This window comes from Coregonus clupeaformis, unplaced genomic scaffold, assembly GCF_020615455.1.
Source record: "Coregonus clupeaformis isolate EN_2021a unplaced genomic scaffold, ASM2061545v1 scaf1411, whole genome shotgun sequence".
In the NCBI taxonomy this organism is placed as follows: Eukaryota; Metazoa; Chordata; class Actinopteri; order Salmoniformes; family Salmonidae; genus Coregonus; species Coregonus clupeaformis.
Window position 1 is genome coordinate 1 of NW_025534865.1, and position 21,399 is coordinate 21,399.

At 46.6% G+C, this 21,399-nt stretch overlaps 1 non-coding gene across 1 annotated transcript; it reads right to left on the reverse strand.

Annotated features, from left to right (window-relative positions):
• Nucleotides 1-9,292: 9,292 nt before the first annotated feature.
• Nucleotides 9,293-9,366, reverse strand: trnat-ugu. The gene has a single exon. It is a non-coding gene; the product is annotated as a tRNA-Thr (tRNA).
• Nucleotides 9,367-21,399: the final 12,033 nt, after the last annotated feature.

The window sequence follows — 21,399 nt, forward strand, 5'->3', positions numbered from 1 at the left end:
CCTGTAGTATCTGACCCTGTATATATAGTCACCTGTAGTATCCTGACCCTGTATATATAGTCACCTGTAGTATCTGACCCTGTATATATAGTCACCTGTAGTATCTGACTGACCCTGTATATATAGTCACCTGCAGTATCTGCTGACCCTGTATATATAGTCACCTGTAGTATCTGACCCTGTATATATAGTCACCTGTAGTATCTGACCCTGTATATATAGTCACCTGTAGTATCTGACCCTGTATATATAGTCACCTGTAGTATCTGACCCTGTATATATAGTCACCTGTAGTATCTGACCCTGTATATATAGTCACCTGTAGTATCTGACTGACCCTGTATATATAGTCACCTGTAGTATCTGACCCTGTATATATAGTCACCTGTAGTATCTGACCCTGTATATATAGTCACCTGTAGTATCACTGACCCTGTATATATAGTCACCTGTAGTATCTGACCCTGTATATATAGTCACCTGTAGTATCTGACCCTGTATATATAGTCACCTGTAGTATCTGACCCTGTATATATAGTCACCTGTAGTATCTGACCCTGTATATATAGTCACCTGTAGTATCTGACCCTGTATATATAGTCACCTGTAGTATCTGACCCTGTATATATAGTCACCTGTAGTATGACTGACCCTGTATATATAGTCACCTGTAGTATCTGACCCTGTATATATAGTCACCTGTAGTATCTGACCCTGTATATATAGTCACCTGTAGTATCTGACTGACCCTGTATATATAGTCACCTGTAGTATCTGACCCTGTATATATAGTCACCTGTAGTATCTGACCCTGTATATATAGTCACCTGTAGTATCTGACCCTGTATATATAGTCACCTGTAGTATCTGACCCTGTATATATAGTCACCTGTAGTATCGACTGACCCTGTATATATAGTCACCTGTAGTATCTGACCCTGTATATATAGTCACCTGTAGTATCTGACCCTGTATATATAGTCACCTGTAGTATCTGACCCTGTATATATAGTCACCTGTAGTATCTGACCCTGTATATATAGTCACCTGTAGTATCTGACCCTGTATATATAGTCACCTGTAGTATCTGACCCTGTATATATAGTCACCTGTAGTATCTGACCCTGTATATATAGTCACCTGTAGTATCTGACCCTGTATATATAGTCACCTGTAGTATCTGACCCTGTATATATAGTCACCTGTAGTATCTGACTGACCCTGTATATATAGTCACCTGTAGTATCTGACCCTGTATATATAGTCACCTGTAGTATCTGACCCTGTATATATAGTCACCTGTAGTATCTGACCCTGTATATATAGTCACCTGTAGTATCGCTGACCCTGTATATATAGTCACCTGTAGTATCTGACCCTGTATATATAGTCACCTGTAGTATCTGACCCTGTATATATAGTCACCTGTAGTATCTGACCCTGTATATATAGTCACCTGTAGTATCTGACCCTGTATATATAGTCACCTGTAGTATCTGACCCTGTATATATAGTCACCTGTAGTATCTGACCCTGTATATATAGTCACCTGTAGTATCTGACCCTGTATATATAGTCACCTGTAGTATCTGACCCTGTATATATAGTCACCTGTAGTATCTGACCCTGTATATATAGTCACCTGTAGTATCTGACCCTGTATATATAGTCACCTGTAGTATCTGCGACCCTGTATATATAGTCACCTGTAGTATCTGACCCTGTATATATAGTCACCTGTAGTATCTGACTGACCCTGTATATATAGTCACCTGTAGTATGCTGACCCTGTATATATAGTCACCTGTAGTATCTGACCCTGTATATATAGTCACCTGTAGTATCTGACCCTGTATATATAGTCACCTGTAGTATCTGACTGACCCTGTATATATAGTCACCTGTAGTATCTGACCCTGTATATATAGTCACCTGTAGTATCTGACCCTGTATATATAGTCACCTGTAGTATCCTGACCCTGTATATATAGTCACCTGTAGTATCTGACCCTGTATATATAGTCACCTGTAGTATCTGACCCTGTATATATAGTCACCTGTAGTATCTGACCCTGTATATATAGTCACCTGTAGTATCTGACCCTGTATATATAGTCACCTGTAGTATCTGACCCTGTATATATAGTCACCTGTAGTATCTGACCCTGTATATATAGTCACCTGTAGTATCTGACTGACCCTGTATATATAGTCACCTGTAGTATCTGACCCTGTATATATAGTCACCTGTAGTATCTGACCCTGTATATATAGTCACCTGTAGTATCTGACTGACCCTGTATATATAGTCACCTGTAGTATCTGACCCTGTATATATAGTCACCTGTAGTATCTGACCCTGTATATATAGTCACCTGTAGTATCTGACCCTGTATATATAGTCACCTGTAGTATACTGACCCTGTATATATAGTCACCTGTAGTATCTGACCCTGTATATATAGTCACCTGTAGTATCTGACCCTGTATATATAGTCACCTGTAGTATCTGACCCTGTATATATAGTCACCTGTAGTATCTGCTGACCCTGTATATATAGTCACCTGTAGTATCTGACCCTGTATATATAGTCACCTGTAGTATCTGACCCTGTATATATAGTCACCTGTAGTATGCTGACCCTGTATATATAGTCACCTGTAGTATCTGACCCTGTATATATAGTCACCTGTAGTATCTGACCCTGTATATATAGTCACCTGTAGTATCTGACTGACCCTGTATATATAGTCACCTGTAGTATCTGACCCTGTATATATAGTCACCTGTAGTATCTGACCCTGTATATATAGTCACCTGTAGTATCTGACCCTGTATATATAGTCACCTGTAGTATGACTGACCCTGTATATATAGTCACCTGTAGTATCTGACCCTGTATATATAGTCACCTGTAGTATCTGACCCTGTATATATAGTCACCTGTAGTATCTGACCCTGTATATATAGTCACCTGTAGTATCTGACTGACCCTGTATATATAGTCACCTGTAGTATCTGCTGACCCTGTATATATAGTCACCTGTAGTATCTGACCCTGTATATATAGTCACCTGTAGTATCTGACCCTGTATATATAGTCACCTGTAGTATCTGACTGACCCTGTATATATAGTCACCTGTAGTATCTGACCCTGTATATATAGTCACCTGTAGTATCTGACCCTGTATATATAGTCACCTGTAGTATCTGACTGACCCTGTATATATAGTCACCTGTAGTATCTGACCCTGTATATATAGTCACCTGTAGTATCTGACCCTGTATATATAGTCACCTGTAGTATCTGACTGACCCTGTATATATAGTCACCTGTAGTATCTGACCCTGTATATATAGTCACCTGTAGTATCGCTGACCCTGTATATATAGTCACCTGTAGTATCTGACTGACCCTGTATATATAGTCACCTGTAGTATCTGACCCTGTATATATAGTCACCTGTAGTATCGCTGACCCTGTATATATAGTCACCTGTAGTATCTGACTGACCCTGTATATATAGTCACCTGTAGTATCTGACCCTGTATATATAGTCACCTGTAGTATCTGACCCTGTATATATAGTCACCTGTAGTATCTGACTGACCCTGTATATATAGTCACCTGTAGTATCTGACTGACCCTGTATATATAGTCACCTGTAGTATCTGACCCTGTATATATAGTCACCTGTAGTATCTGACCCTGTATATATAGTCACCTGTAGTATCTGACCCTGTATATATAGTCACCTGTAGTATCTGACCCTGTATATATAGTCACCTGTAGTATCTGACTGACCCTGTATATATAGTCACCTGTAGTATCTGACCCTGTATATATAGTCACCTGTAGTATCTGACCCTGTATATATAGTCACCTGTAGTATCTGACCCTGTATATATAGTCACCTGTAGTATCTGACTGACCCTGTATATATAGTCACCTGTAGTATCTGCTGACCCTGTATATATAGTCACCTGTAGTATCTGACCCTGTATATATAGTCACCTGTAGTATCTGACCCTGTATATATAGTCACCTGTAGTATGACTGACCCTGTATATATAGTCACCTGTAGTATCTGACCCTGTATATATAGTCACCTGTAGTATCTGACCCTGTATATATAGTCACCTGTAGTATCTGACCCTGTATATATAGTCACCTGTAGTATCTGACCCTGTATATATAGTCACCTGTAGTATCTGACTGACCCTGTATATATAGTCACCTGTAGTATCTGACTGACCCTGTATATATAGTCACCTGTAGTATCTGACCCTGTATATATAGTCACCTGTAGTATCTGACCCTGTATATATAGTCACCTGTAGTATCTGACTGACCCTGTATATATAGTCACCTGTAGTATCTGCTGACCCTGTATATATAGTCACCTGTAGTATCTGACCCTGTATATATAGTCACCTGTAGTATCTGACCCTGTATATATAGTCACCTGTAGTATCTGACCCTGTATATATAGTCACCTGTAGTATCTGACCCTGTATATATAGTCACCTGTAGTATCTGACCCTGTATATATAGTCACCTGTAGTATCTGACCCTGTATATATAGTCACCTGTAGTATCTGACTGACCCTGTATATATAGTCACCTGTAGTATCTGACCCTGTATATATAGTCACCTGTAGTATCTGACTGACCCTGTATATATAGTCACCTGTAGTATCTGACCCTGTATATATAGTCACCTGTAGTATCTGACCCTGTATATATAGTCACCTGTAGTATCTGACCCTGTATATATAGTCACCTGTAGTATCTGACCCTGTATATATAGTCACCTGTAGTATCTGCTGACCCTGTATATATAGTCACCTGTAGTATCTGACCCTGTATATATAGTCACCTGTAGTATCGACTGACCCTGTATATATAGTCACCTGTAGTATCTGACCCTGTATATATAGTCACCTGTAGTATCTGACTGACCCTGTATATATAGTCACCTGTAGTATCTGACTGACCCTGTATATATAGTCACCTGTAGTATCTGACCCTGTATATATAGTCACCTGTAGTATCTGACCCTGTATATATAGTCACCTGTAGTATCTGACTGACCCTGTATATATAGTCACCTGTAGTATCTGACCCTGTATATATAGTCACCTGTAGTATCTGACTGACCCTGTATATATAGTCACCTGTAGTATCTGACTGACCCTGTATATATAGTCACCTGTAGTATCTGACCCTGTATATATAGTCACCTGTAGTATCTGACCCTGTATATATAGTCACCTGTAGTATCTGACCCTGTATATATAGTCACCTGTAGTATCTGACCCTGTATATATAGTCACCTGTAGTATCTGACCCTGTATATATAGTCACCTGTAGTATCTGACCCTGTATATATAGTCACCTGTAGTATCTGACCCTGTATATATAGTCACCTGTAGTATCTGACCCTGTATATATAGTCACCTGTAGTATCTGACTGACCCTGTATATATAGTCACCTGTAGTATCTGACCCTGTATATATAGTCACCTGTAGTATCTGACCCTGTATATATAGTCACCTGTAGTATCTGACTGACCCTGTATATATAGTCACCTGTAGTATCTGACTGACCCTGTATATATAGTCACCTGTAGTATCTGACCCTGTATATATAGTCACCTGTAGTATCTGACCCTGTATATATAGTCACCTGTAGTATCTGACCCTGTATATATAGTCACCTGTAGTATCTGACCCTGTATATATAGTCACCTGTAGTATCTGACCCTGTATATATAGTCACCTGTAGTATCTGACCCTGTATATATAGTCACCTGTAGTATCTGACTGACCCTGTATATATAGTCACCTGTAGTATCTGACTGACCCTGTATATATAGTCACCTGTAGTATCTGACCCTGTATATATAGTCACCTGTAGTATCTGACCCTGTATATATAGTCACCTGTAGTATCTGACTGACCCTGTATATATAGTCACCTGTAGTATCTGACCCTGTATATATAGTCACCTGTAGTATCTGACCCTGTATATATAGTCACCTGTAGTATCTGACCCTGTATATATAGTCACCTGCTCTCTTACTTTAGTTTCTTGTGTTCTTATGTTGTTCCATCTTGTTATTTTTAATACTACATTGTTATTGATTACTGCGTTGTTGGGTTTTCACTATACTTGTGCACGTAAACATTAAAACTTGATGAATGACATTTAGGCCCATTCATTCATAAGATGTGGATTTCCCCACAGCCTTAACACTCTGGGACTCCCAATCACGTCCGGTTGTGATCCAGCCTGGAATCGAACCAGGGGGTCTGTAGTGACGCCTCAAGCACTGAGATGCAGTGCCTTAGACCGCTGCGCCACTCGGGAGCCCCCGAGTTTCACCAACCAGATTCCAAATATACCAGCGGCCGATCACTGGCTACATTATACACCACTCCACATTAGCTTTCTGTCTAAGAAAATATTTGGAGGAACTTTTGACATCATGTTCTCATCAGGATCACACTGCGTCTCCATGTCACAACCCTCCCAGCCCATAGAGATGCTCATCTTCTGTCTTAGCAATATCCGCTTCATATTTGTTCTACCTCTACGAGTGTGCATGGCGGTTCATAAATATACTGACTAGGTGTACACCACCACTCTGCTGTTTAAAAACTTTTTAAATGGTTGAAACAGGCTTCTATCCAACTCTACGTCCCTGCCTCTCCCAGCCTCACCGGACGCAGCAGCGACGTCAACAAGGGAAGCTCCTCCAAGAGATCCAAACTAACCAACACATATCTAAGCATATCCAAACTAAGCATCTCCAACACATATCTCATTACTCAGTGATTCCCGCTTCTGAGAGCCACATAGGTCCTGCAGTAAGAGCCAAGTAATTAGGTTATGAACATTTCTCAGGGTTTAATTCAGTTGTTCCGCACAAGGCTACTGCTACTATACTACTAATATAGATATCGCTGAAACGCGTCATCACAGCAGAGCATTGTTTGTAAAACACTTAGAGCCACCAGCAGGCCTCCAGAGATGAAGACCAGACCTTGGAGTAACCTTGGATTGTAAACTGTCATCGTCAAAACATATTGATACAAAAGTAGCTAAGATGGGGAGAAGTCTGTCCATAATAAAGCACTGCTCTGCCTTCTTAACAGCACTATCAACAAGGCAGGTCCTACAGGCCCTAGTTTTGTTGCACCTGGACTACTGTTCAGACGTGTGGTCAGGTGCCACAAAGAGGGACTTAGGAGAATTGGCTCAGTACAGGGCAGCACGGCTGGCCCTTAAAAGTACACGGAGAGCTAACATGAATTACATGCATGTCAATCTCTCCTGGCTCAGAGTGGAAGAGAGATTGACTTCATCACTACTTGTTTATGTAAGAATGTTGACAAGCTGAATGTACCGAGCTGTCTGTTTAAAATACTAGCACCCATGCATACTCCACAAGACATGCCACCAGAGGTCTCTTCACAGTCCCCAAGTCCAGAACAGACTATGGGAGGCACACAGTACTACATAGAGCCATGACTACATGGAACTCTATTCCACATCAGGTAACTGATGCAAGCAGTAGAATCAGATTTAAAAAACAGATAACAATACACCTTATGGAACAGCGGGGACTGTGAAGAGACACACACAGGTATAGACACATGCATACGCACACATTGTGATATTGTTGTATGGTGGTATTAAACATGTTATATTGTAGATATGTAGTGGTGTAATAATGTTGTATGATGTACTGTTTTATATTTTGTTTTATATGTAATGTAAGTGCTTTAATATGTTTGGACCCCAGGAAGAGTAGCTACTGCCTTGGCAGGAACTAATGGGGATCCCTCAAAAATATAAATACATAAAAATATAATGAGGTTCAATTACCCCAGCTTAACCTATAGTAATATAAGGTAGTTCCCTCCCTATGTGTGTACCTGTGAATAGTGTCCTCCAGTCAGTTCCTGTGTATGTGTGCACCTGTGAATAGTGTCCTCCAGTCAGTTCCTGTGTAAAGTGTGTACCTGTGAATAGTGTCCTCCAGTCTGTTCCCTCCCTATGTGTGTACCTGTGAATAGTGTCCTCCAGTCAGTTCCTGTGTATGTGTGTACCTGTGAATAGTGTCCTCCAGTCAGTTCCTGTGTATGTGTGTACCTGTGAATAGTGTCCTCCAGTCTCTTCCCTCCCTATGTGTGTACCTGTGAATAGTGTCCTCCAGTCAGTTCCTGTGTATGTGTGTACCTGTGAATAGTGTCCTCCAGTCAGTTCCTGTGTATGTGTGTACCTGTGAATAGTGTCCTCCAGTCAGTTCCTGTGTATGTGTGTACCTGTGAATAGTGTCCTCCAGTCAGTTCCTGTGTATGTGTGTACCTGTGAATAGTGTCCTCCAGTCTCTTCCCTCCCTATGTGTGTACCTGTGAATAGTGTCCTCCAGTCAGTTCCTGTGTATGTGTGTACCTGTGAATAGTGTCCTCCAGTCAGTTCCTGTGTATGTGTGTACCTGTGAATAGTGTCCTCCAGTCTCTTCCCTCCCTATGTGTGTACCTGTGAATAGTGTCCTCCAGTCAGTTCCTGTGTATGTGTGTACCTGTGAATAGTGTCCTCCAGTCAGTTCCTGTGTATGTGTGTACCTGTGAATAGTGTCCTCCAGTCAGTTCCTGTGTATGTGTGTACCTGTGAATAGTGTCCTCCAGTCAGTTCCCTCCCTATGTGTGTACCTGTGAATAGTGTCCTCCAGTCAGTTCCTGTGTATGTGTGTACCTGTGAATAGTGTCCTCCAGTCTCTTCCCTCCCTATGTGTGTACCTGTGAATAGTGTCCTCCAGTCAGTTCCTGTGTATGTGTGTACCTGTGAATAGTGTCCTCCAGTCAGTTCCCTCACTATGTGTGTACCTGTGAATAGTGTCCTCAAGTCAGTTCCTGTGTATGTGTGTACCTGTGAATAGTGTCCTCCAGTCAGTTCCTGTGTAAAGTGTGTACCTGTGAATAGTGTCCTCCAGTCTCTTCCCCTGCTCTTCGTCTTTATCCAGCTGTCGTCCTCGTCCATCGTCTTCGTCGTTAATTCCAGGGGGCGTGCCTTGTAGGAGCCAGCGGTCTCCCATGGCTTTAGACTGCAGGTGAGAGATAGGAGGGAGACTAGATTATAGGCCTATAACATAATAATTAGAATATATTAAAGGCCTATAACATAATACAAATAATATATTAAAGGCCTATAATTTAGATTTTAGTCATTTTAGTCCAGAGCGACTTACAGTTAGTGAGTGCATACATTTTTCATACTGGCCTCCCGTGGGAATCGATCCCACAACCCTGGCGTTACAAGCACCATGCTCTACCAACTGAGCTACAGGAGGCACTATAATAATTAGAATATATTAAAGGCCTATAACATAATAATAATAATAATAATAATAATAATAATAATAATAATAATAATAATAATAATAATATATTAAAGGCATGTAACATAATAATAATAATATATTAAAGGCCTATAACATAATAATAACAATATATTAAAGGTCTATAACATAATAATAGTAATAGTAATAATAATAATAATAATATATTAAAGGCCTATAACATAATAATAAGAATAATAAGAATAATATATTAAAGGCCTATAACATAATAATAATAAGAATAAGAATAATATATTAAAGTCCTATAACATAATAATAATAATAAGAATATATTAAAGGCCTATAACATAATAATAATAATATATTAAAGGCCTATAACATAATAATAATAATAATAATAATAATAATAATATATTAAAGGCATATAACATAATAATAAGAATAAGAATAATATATTAAAGGCCTATAACATAATAAGAAGAATATATTAAAGTCCTATAACATAATAATAATAAGAAGAATATATTAAAGGCCTATAACATAATAATAATAATATATTAAAGGCCTATAACATAATAATAATAATAATAATAAGAATATATTAAAGGCCTATAACAATAATAAGAATAAGAATAATATATTAAAGGCCTATAACATAATAAGAAGAATATATTAAAGTCCTATAACATAATAATAATAATAATAATAATAATAATAATAATAATAATAATAATAATAATAATAATAATAAATATCTTAAAAGCCTATAACATAACAATAATAATACCATAAAGACAAACGTAGATTTCTAATGGTTTAAGACTGGACAAAGAGACAGGTGAGGAGAATCATTCAGAGGATCCCTCCAACCAAACTGTGTTATAAAGAAGTATACATTAGAGAATTCAAGACACTAAAAGGCTCAAAAATCCCATCTGCTGTGTCGACTAAAGATCTACCCTAACCAAGCAGAGTTGGCCTCCGGGGCTCCTAACCAAGCAGAGTTGGCCTCCGGGGCTCCGGGGCTGAGAGACTTGGGAGAGGAGAGAAGACCTCCACAATGACTTGTCTGCCCATTGCTTCCTTTCCCACAGAGTAAAGCTGGAAACTATTTCACGAGTCGGTGACAGACAGACAGACAACATTCTGGGGCTCTACAGGTTGAGAGGTCAGGGTAACCAGTGTATTTACTACATACACACAGGCCTATTTTAAAGGGAATCATCCTATTTCCCTGATAAAAGTCTTAGAGTGACCAAAAACATCACCCATGCTATTTTTTCCTGATTAAATTCCTCAGAATTGGAGAACATGAGCCCCATCTCTCATCTGTGACCATCAGTGAGGCTGACGGATTAGTGGGGGGAGAAACATACTGATGATGGAGAGCAGAAATGGAGACAAATGGATGAAATTCAACATTCACGTATCAGAATGGTAAATAACTTATGAATATCCTATAAGCACGTACTGACAATGTCTCTGTGTAGTCTCTCTCTCTCTCTCTCTCTCTCTCTCTGATCTCTCTCTCTCTCTCTCTCTCTCTCTCTCTCTCTCTCTCTCTCTCTGATCTCTCTCTCTCTGTCTCTCTCTCTCTGATCTCTCTCTCTCTGATCTCTCTCTCTCTGATCTCTCTCTCTCTGATCTCTCTCTCTCTCTGATCTCTCTCTCTCTCTCTCTGATCTCTCTCTCTCTGATCTCTCTCTCTCTCTCTCTCTCTCTCTCTCTCTCGTCTTTGTGTAAATCTCTCTCTCTGTGTTTACTCTGTCTCGCCCACAGAGCTGATGTTGTAATAGTCGAGGGTTTATCACACTGACTGCATCTCAACAGACAAACATTTTCTCTGGAGAACAGAGGGAACAAAGCCTCTCTTCAGGTGCAGCTGAATATGTTTATGTGAGAAGTAATTGGCATGAAATGTCGGCCACTTTAACAACAGGGTAATTGACCCTCTCTGCACGGCAACCAACCGCTGGGCATCTGATAACGCTCAGTCCCAAATGACACCCTATTCTCTCTGTCGTGTACTAGTTTTGACCAGGGCCCTCGGGGATCTGCTTGAAAGTAATGCAATGTATAGTAAATAGGGTACCATTTGGGGCTCATACACAGTCAGCTCCCAGTGTTAAGTGTTTACAGGACTGGAATGAGAGAAACTACTCTGGGTTCTGACTGCCTCTCTAACTGTGGGAAATCTGGGTTCTATTCACACCCCTTGACTTTTTCCAAATTGTGTTGCGCTACAGCCTGCATATAAAATGGATTAAATAGAGATGTTGTGTCACTGGCCTACACACAATACCCCATAATGGCAAACTGGAATTATGTTTTTATACATTTTTACAAATTAATAAAAAATGAAAAGCAGAAATGTCTGAAGTCAATAAGTATTAAACCCCTTTGTTATGGCAAGCCTAAATACGTTCAGGAGTACAAATTTGCTTAACAAGTAACATACATACATGGACTCACTCTGTGTGCAATAATAGTGTTTAACATGATTTTTGAATGACTACCTAATTTCTGTACCCCACACATACAATTATCTATAAGGTCCCTCAGTCAAGCAGTGAATTTCAAACACAGATTCAACCACAAAGACCAGGGAGGTTGTCCAATGCCTTGCTAAGAAGGGCACCTATCGGTAGATATGTAAAAAATTTAAATTTAAATGCAGACATTGAATATCCCTTTGAGCATGGTGACGCTATTAATTACCCTTTGGATGGTGTATCACTATACCCAGTCACTACAAAGATACAGGCCTCCTTCCTAACTCAGTTGCCGGAGAGGAAGGAAACTGAAGCCAAAAGTAATTTTAAAACAGTTACAGAGTTGAATGGTTGTGATAGGAGAAAACTGAGGATGGATCAACAACATTGTAATTATTCCACAATACTTTCCTAAATGACCGAGTGAAAAGAAGTAAGCCTGTACAGAATCAATATATTCCAAAAGATGCATCCTTTTTGCAATGAGGCACTAAAGTAAAACTGCAAAAAATGCGGCAAAGAAATTAACTTCATGTCCTGAATACAAAGCGCTATATTTGGGGCAAATCCAACACAACACATCACTGAGTACCACTTCATATTTTCAAGCATGGTGGTGGATGCAACATGTTATGGGTATGCTTGTAATCGGCAAGGACTAGGGAGTTTCTTAGGATAAAAATAAACACAATTTCCAACAGACACTGGGAGACAAATTCACCTTTCAGCAGGACAATAACCTTAAGCACAAGGCCAAATATGCACTGGAGTTGCTTACCAAGACGTCAATGAATGTTCCTGATTGGCCTAGTTACAGTTTTGATTGAAATTCGCTTGAAAATCTATGGCAAGACTTGAAAACGGCTGTCTAGCAATGATCAACAACCAACTTGACAGAGCTTGAAGAATTTAAAAAAGAATAATGGGTAAATATTATACAATCCAGGTGTGCAAAGCTCTTAGAGACTTACCCAGAAAGGCTCACAGCTGTAATCGCTGCCAAATGTGATTCTAATGTGTATTGACTCAGGGGTGTGAATACTTATGTAGATTTGATATTTTAACCACACGGTATTAACCACACAGTATTAACCACACAGTATTAACCACACAGTATTAACCACACAGTATTAACCACACAGTATTAACCACACAGTATTAACCACACAGTATTAACCACACAGTATTAACCACACAGTATTAACCACACAGTATTAACCACACGGTATTAACCACATAGACATCTGCCTGATGGTGACTGTCATTCTGTACTCAATGCAGAAGACCTGCTATGTTTCTCTGTAAAAACACCTACCTATGTTTATTAACTTATTGATTTATTGCTAACAAATGGGCCCCGGCATGTATTGATCCAACAACATCAAAAACCTCCACCGTAGTGTGTGAATGGCCCATGTTAAGGCCATATGTACTTCATCCAACACAGCTATCGACATCTGGAAGACCCACCCATCCATCCACCCACACACCCATCCACCCACACATCCCTCCACACCCCTCCACCCACCTACCTCTCCACCCACACATCCCTCCACACCCCTCTACCCTCCACACCTCTCCAGCCACACACCCCTCCACAATCCTCCACACCCATTCAGGACTATTCAGTACACAAGAACTCCTGAGTCTGGTAACAGCCAGCCCTGTTTCAGTCAGAGCAGAGCAGAGCTGACCTTGCTGTAAGAACTCCTTAAGCAGTCCACAATAGAGAGAACTAATGTTGGACTCTATAGAGAACTAATGTTAATAGAGAACTAATGTTAGACTCTATAGAGAACTAATGTTAATAGAGAACTAATGTTACACTCTATAGAGAAATACTGTTAACAGAGAACTAATGTTAAAAGAGAACTAATGTTAGACTCTAGAGAGAAATACTGTTAACAGAGAACTAATGTTAACAGAGAACTAATGTTAGACTCTATAGAGAACTAATGTTAGACTCTATAGAGAACTCATGTTAATAGAGAACTAATGTTAGACTCTATAGAGAACTAATGTTAATAGAGAACTAATGTTAATAGAGAACTATGTGAATGAGAATGTGTTTGCTGCCCTAAAAGTAGAAGCTGAATTCATCTCAGAAGCTGAAGAAGTAAAGGAGGGAGATGATGGAGAAAAGCAGGTCCCAACACCCCCAACAGCCCCAACACCCCCAACACCCCCAGCATCCCCAACACCCCCAGCAGCCCCAACACCCCCAGCAGCCCCAACACCCCCAACAGTCTCTGTGACCCAGCAACAAGCCCTCAGTGTCCCTCTACCTACCTCACCTGCAGCAGACAAAGCCAAGGACATGCCTACAACACCAAGAACACCTGCTATGCAACGTTTCCACAACACCCTCTCTCTCGTCGAAGCAGAGGTCATAGAACTCAGAGAGAACAAGCATCAAGAGGATGACACTATCCAGAAACTAAAAGATGAAACAGTTCAGGGAGGAGAGCAGAGCATCTATTGCTAAATTAGAAAGCAAAATTGACAAACTGAGTCAGACAAATGATAACCTCAGAGACCATCTGAGCACAACAAGAGAGGAGCAAGAGTAGAGCCAGAGGTACATTGAGACCCTCAACCAGCAGCTAGTCATTATGTCCTCTGCATCTAGAGAACATGTCCACCAGCCTGGTACAACACAGGCAGAACCTGAGACCAGCATAACCAGCATGGCCTCCACCACACAGCCTGATGACACTGCACCAGCCTCCCAGTCTGCTCCAGCCCAGGTCAACCTACCGGCCTCCCAGTCTGCTCCAGCCCAGGTCAGCCTACCAGCCTCCCAGTCTGCTCCAGCACAGGTCAGCCTCCCAGCCTCCCAGTCTGCTCCAGCCCAGGTCAGCCTACCAGCCTCCCAGTCTGCTCCAGCCCAGGTCAGCCTACCAGCCTCCCAGTCTGCTCCAGCCCAGGTCAACCTACCAGTCTCCCAGTCTGCTCCAGCCCAGGTCAACCTACCAGCCTCCCAGTCTGCTCCAGCCCAGGTCAGCCTACCAGCCTCCCAGTCTGCTCCAGCCCAGGTCAGCCTACCAGCCTCCCAGTCTGCTCCAGCCCAGGTCAGCCTACCAGCCTCCCAGTCTGCTCCAGCCCAGGTCAGCCTACCAGCCTCCCAGTCTGCTCCAGCCCAGGTCAGCCTACCAGCCTCCCAGTCTGCTCCAGCCGAGGTCAGCCTACCAGCCTCCCAGTCTGCTCCAGCCCAGGTCAGCCTACCGGCCTCCCAGTCTGCTCCAGCCCAGGTCAGCCTACCGGCCTCCCAGTCTGCTCCAGCCCAGGTCAGCCTACCGGCCTCCCAGTCTGCTCCAGCCCAGGTCAGCCTACCAGCCTCCCAGTCTGCTCCAGCCCAGGTCAGCCTACCAGCCTCCCAGTCTGCTCCAGCCCAGGTCAGCCTACCAGCCTCCCAGTCTGCTCCAGCCCAGGTCAGCCTACCAGCCTCCCAGTCTGCTCCAGCCCAGGTCAACCTACCAGTCTCCCAGTCTGCTCCAGCCCAGGTCAACCTACCAGCCTCCCAGTCTGCTCCAGCCCAGGTCAACCTACCAGCCTCCCAGTCTGCTCCAGCCCAGGTCAGCCTACCAGCCTCCCAGTCTGCTCCAGCCCAGGTCAGCCTACCAGCCTCCCAGTCTGCTCCAGCCCAGGTCAGCCTACCAGCCTCCCAGTCTGCTCCAGCCCAGGTCAGCCTACCAGCCTCCCAGTCTGCTCCAGCCCAGGTCAGCCTACCGGCCTCCCAGTCTGCTCCAGCCCAGGTCAGCCTACCGGCCTCCCAGTCTGCTCCAGCCCAGGTCAGCCTACCGGCCTCCCAGTCTGCTCCAGCCCAGGTCAGCCTACCGGCCTCCCCAGTCTGCTCCAGCCCAGGTCAGCCTACCGGCCTCCCAGTCTGCTCCAGCCCAGGTCAGCCTACGGCCTCCCAGTCTGCTCCAGCCAACCAGCCTCCCAGTCTGCTCCAGCCCAGGTCAGTCTACCAGCCTCCCAGTCTGCTCCAGCCCAGGTCAGCCTCCCAGCCTCCCAGTCTGCTCCAGCCCAGGTCAACCTACCAGCCTCCCAGTCTGCTCCAGCCCAGGTCAGCCTACCAGCCTCCCAGTCTGCTCCAGCCCAGGTCAGCCTCCCAGCCTCCCAGCCTCCCAGTCTGCTCCAGCCCAGGTCAGCCTACCAGCCTCCCAGTCTGCTCCAGCCCAGGTCAGCCTACCAGCCTCCCAGTCTGCTCCAGCCCAGGTCAGCCTACCGGCCTCCCAGTCTGCTCCAGCCTCCCAGTCTGCTCCAGCCCAGGTCAGCCTACCAGCCTCCCAGCCTACCAGCCTCCCAGTCTGCTCCAGCCCAGGTCAGCCTACCAGCCTCCCAGCCTACCAGCCTCCCAGTCTGCTCCAGCCCAGGTCAGCCTACCAGCCTCCCATTCTGCTCCAGCCCAGGTCAGCCTACCAGCCTCCCAGCCTACCAGCCTCCCAGTCTGCTCCAGCCCAGGTCAGCCTACCAGCCTCCCAGTCTGCTCCAGCCCAGGTCAGCCTACCAGCCTCCCAGTCTGCTCCAGCCCAGGTCAGCCTACCAGCCTCCCAGTCTGCTCCAGCCCAGGTCAGCCTACCGGCCTCCCAGTCTGCTCCAGCCCAGGTCAGCCTACCGGCCTCCCAGTCTGCTCCAGCCCAGGTCAGCCTACCGGCCTCCCAGTCTGCTCCAGCCCAGGTCAGCCTACCAGCCTCCCAGTCTGCTCCAGCCCAGGTCAGCCTACCAGCCTCCCAGTCTGCTCCAGCCCAGGTCAGCCTACCAGCCTCCCAGTCTGCTCCAGCCCAGGTCAGCCTACCAGCCTCCCAGTCTGCTCCAGCCCAGGTCAACCTACCAGTCTCCCAGTCTGCTCCAGCCCAGGTCAACCTACCAGCCTCCCAGTCTGCTCCAGCCCAGGTCAACCTACCAGCCTCCCAGTCTGCTCCAGCCCAGGTCAGCCTACCAGCCTCCCAGTCTGCTCCAGCCCAGGTCAGCCTACCAGCCTCCCAGTCTGCTCCAGCCCAGGTCAGCCTACCAGCCTCCCAGTCTGCTCCAGCCCAGGTCAGCCTACCAGCCTCCCAGTCTGCTCCAGCCCAGGTCAGCCTACCAGCCTCCCAGGCTGCTCCAGCCCAGGTCAGCCTACCGGCCTCCCAGTCTGCTCCAGCCCAGGTCAGCCTACCGGCCTCCCAGTCTGCTCCAGCCCAGGTCAGCCTACCGGCCTCCCAGTCTGCTCCAGCCCAGGTCAGCCTACCGGCCTCCCAGTCTGCTCCAGCCAACCAGCCTCCCAGTCTGCTCCAGCCCAGGTCAGTCTACCAGCCTCCCAGTCTGCTCCAGCCCAGGTCAGCCTCCCAGCCTCCCAGTCTGCTCCAGCCCAGGTCAACCTACCAGCCTCCCAGTCTGCTCCAGCCCAGGTCAGCCTACCAGCCTCCCAGTCTGCTCCAGCCCAGGTCAGCCTCCCAGCCTCCCAGCCTCCCAGTCTGCTCCAGCCCAGGTCAGCCTACCAGCCTCCCAGTCTGCTCCAGCCCAGGTCAGCCTACCAGCCTCCCAGTCTGCTCCAGCCCAGGTCAGCCTACCAGCCTCCCAGCCTACCAGCCTCCCAGTCTGCTCCAGCCCAGGTCAACCTACCAGCCTCCCAGTCTGCTCCAGCCCAGGTCAGCCTACCAGCCTCCCAGTCTGCTCCAGCCCAGGTCAGCCTACCAGCCTCCCAGTCTGCTCCAGCCCAGGTCAGCCTCCCAGCCTCCCAGTCTACCAGCCTCCCAGTCTGCTCCAGCCCAGGTCAGCCAACCAGCCTCCCAGTCTACCAGCCTCCCAGTCTGCTCCAGCCCAGGTCAGCCAACCTGCCTCCCAGTCTACCAGCCTCCCAGTCTGCTCCAGCCCAGGTCAGCCTCCCAGCCTCCCAGTCTACCAGCCTCCCAGTCTGCTCCAGCCCAGGTCAGCCTCCCAGCCTCCCAGTCTACCAGCCTCCCAGTCTGCTCCAGCCCAGGTCAGCCTCCCAGCCTCCCAGTCTGCTCCAGCCCAGGTCAACCTACCAGCCTCCCAGTCTGCTCCAGCCCAGGTCAACCTACCAGCCTCCCAGTCTGCTCCAGCCCAGGTCAGCCTACCAGCCTCCCAGTCTGCTCCAGCCCAGGTCAGCCTACCAGCCTCCCAGTCTGCTCCAGCCCAGGTCAGCCTACCAGCCTCCCAGTCTGCTCCAGCCCAGGTCAGCCTACCAGCCTCCCAGTCTGCTCCAGCCCAGGTCAGCCTACCAGCCTCCCAGTCTGCTCCAGCCCAGGTCAGCCTACCGGCCTCCCAGTCTGCTCCAGCCCAGGTCAGCCTACCGGCCTCCCAGTCTGCTCCAGCCCAGGTCAGCCTACCGGCCTCCCAGTCTGCTCCAGCCCAGGTCAGCCTACCGGCCTCCCAGTCTGCTCCAGCCAACCAGCCTCCCAGTCTGCTCCAGCCCAGGTCAGTCTACCAGCCTCCCAGTCTGCTCCAGCCCAGGTCAGCCTCCCAGCCTCCCAGTCTGCTCCAGCCCAGGTCAACCTACCAGCCTCCCAGTCTGCTCCAGCCCAGGTCAGCCTACCAGCCTCCCAGTCTGCTCCAGCCCAGGTCAGCCTCCCAGCCTCCCAGCCTCCCAGTCTGCTCCAGCCCAGGTCAGCCTACCAGCCTCCCAGTCTGCTCCAGCCCAGGTCAGCCTACCAGCCTCCCAGTCTGCTCCAGCCCAGGTCAGCCTACCAGCCTCCCAGCCTACCAGCCTCCCAGTCTGCTCCAGCCCAGGTCAACCTACCAGCCTCCCAGTCTGCTCCAGCCCAGGTCAGCCTACCAGCCTCCCAGTCTGCTCCAGCCCAGGTCAGCCTACCAGCCTCCCAGTCTGCTCCAGCCCAGGTCAGCCTCCCAGCCTCCCAGTCTACCAGCCTCCCAGTCTGCTCCAGCCCAGGTCAGCCAACCAGCCTCCCAGTCTACCAGCCTCCCAGTCTGCTCCAGCCCAGGTCAGCCAACCAGCCTCCCAGTCTACCAGCCTCCCAGTCTGCTCCAGCCCAGGTCAGCCAACCAGCCTCCCCAGTCTACCAGCCTCCCAGTCTGCTCCAGCCCAGGTCAGCCTCCCAGCCTCCCAGTCTACCAGCCTCCCAGTCTGCTCCAGCCCAGGTCAGCCTCCCAGCCTCCCAGTCTACCAGCCTCCCAGTCTGCTCCAGCCCAGGTCAGCCTCCCAGCCTCCCAGTCTACCAGCCTCCCAGTCTGCTCCAGCCCAGGTCAGCCTCCCAGCCTCCCAGTCTACCAGCCTCCCAGTCTGCTCCACCCAGACAGTCACCCACAACTGCAATCCTTATTGATTCAAATGGGAAGTTCTTAGTCCAGGAAAGATGATTCCCTAGACACCAGGTGTATAAGTTCTGGTGTCCTACAACTGAGAGTGCAGTGCAGCTACTCAGTCAGATCTGGATTGACACCCCCGACAACATCATCATCCACACTGGCACAAACGACCTTCATGCCAAAGGTGAAAATGTATCTGGGGCAGTGAGAAGAGTGGCAGAACGGGCCCAGGCTATGTTCCCAACAACCAATATAGTTGTGTCCACCCTCCTACCAAGAAAACACTTCCCAGGACAGTTGATCGACAAAATAAATCAACAGATCACTGTGGACTGTGCCTCACTGCTCAACGTTAGAACGGCTCACCATCCCACTCTGACCTGAACACTTATATGATAATGTACACCTTGATCAGGACAGTGTCAGAACTTTTGCTAAGGACCTAAAGGATGCAACACTTGGCAGGGACCCACACACCCATCACCCCAGCAACAGAGCCCCCCCCACTCCTCCTTCTGAAACAACAGTACCCCCACCATCCCCAGGAGAGAAGAGGCAGACAAGGCTTATTACAGCACAGCTCCACAAGACCAGGTCCATCACAACACAGATTTACCAGACCAGACCCGCCTCAGGACAGCACGACCAGACCCGGCCCATCACAACACAGCTCTACTAGACCCCATCACAACACAGCTCTACTAGACCCCATCACAACACAGCTCTACTAGACCCCATCACAGCACAGCTCTACTAGACCCCATCACAACACAGCTCTACTAGACTCCATCACAACACAGCTCTACTAGACCCCATCACAACACAGCTCTACTAGACCCGGCCCATCACAACACAGCTCTACTAGACCAGGCCCATCACAACACAGCTCTACTAGACCCCATCACAACACAGCTCTACTAGACCCCATCACAACACAGCACTACTAGACCCCATCACAACACAGCTCTACTAGACCCCATCACAACACAGCTCTACTAGACCCCATCACAACACAGCTCTACTAGACCCCATCACAACACAGCTCTACTAGACCCCATCACAACACAGCTCTACTAGACCCCATCACAACACAGCTCTACTAGACCCGGCCCATCACAACACAGCTCTACTAGACCCCATCACAACACAGCTCTACTAGACTCCATCACAACACAGCTCTACTAGACCCCATCACAACACAGTTCTACTAGACCCCATCACAACACAGCTCTACTAGACTCCATCACAACACAGCTCTACTAGACCCGGCCCATCACAACACAGCTCTACTAGACCCCATCACAACACAGCTCTACTAGACCCCATCACAACACAGCTCTACTAGACCCCATCACAACACAGCTCTACTAGACCCCATCACAACACAGCTCTACTAGACCCATCACAACACAGCTCTACTAGACCCCATCACAACACAGCTCTACCTAGACCCCATCACAACACAGCTCTACTAGACCCTATCACAACACAGCTCTACTAGACCCCATCACAACACAGCTCTACTAGACCCCATCACAACACAGTTCTACTAGACCCCATCACAACACAGCTCTACTAGACTCCATCACAACACAGCTCTACTAGACCCCATCACAACACAGCTCTACTAGACCCGGCCCATCACAACACAGCTCTACTAGACCCCATCACAACACAGCTCTACTAGACCCCATCACAACACAGCTCTACTAGACCCGGCCCATCACAACACAGCTCTACTAGACCCCATCACAACACAGCTCTACTAGACCCGGCCCATCACAACACAGCTCTACTAGACCAGGCCCATCACAACACAGCACTGACCACTACTCCAGGGTCGGGGCAGAACACTGTCCTTCAGAGAAGTGCACCACATGATACAGTCCACACCATGTATCATTCAGATCATCAGCCTACATATGCTGAGGTAACCTCTGGCAAAACACACTTAGAACTATCAGAGATAGGAGAGGTGCGCCAACTACTGCATCTAATATGCAGACTACTGGGCTAGACAGACCTTTTAATTCACTCTCACACACACACACACACACACACGGTTGCAAATTGCACAAAAAATGAGTACAATGCAGTGCAATCTTATTCCATTCTTATTGATTTGTTTATAACTATTCTTTATTTAATTGGCACTGGAATTATAATAATAATAATATATGTAATGATGTGTATGTGTGTATGTATGTATATGTATATACAGTACCAGTCAAAAGTTTGGACACACCTACTTATTCAAGGGT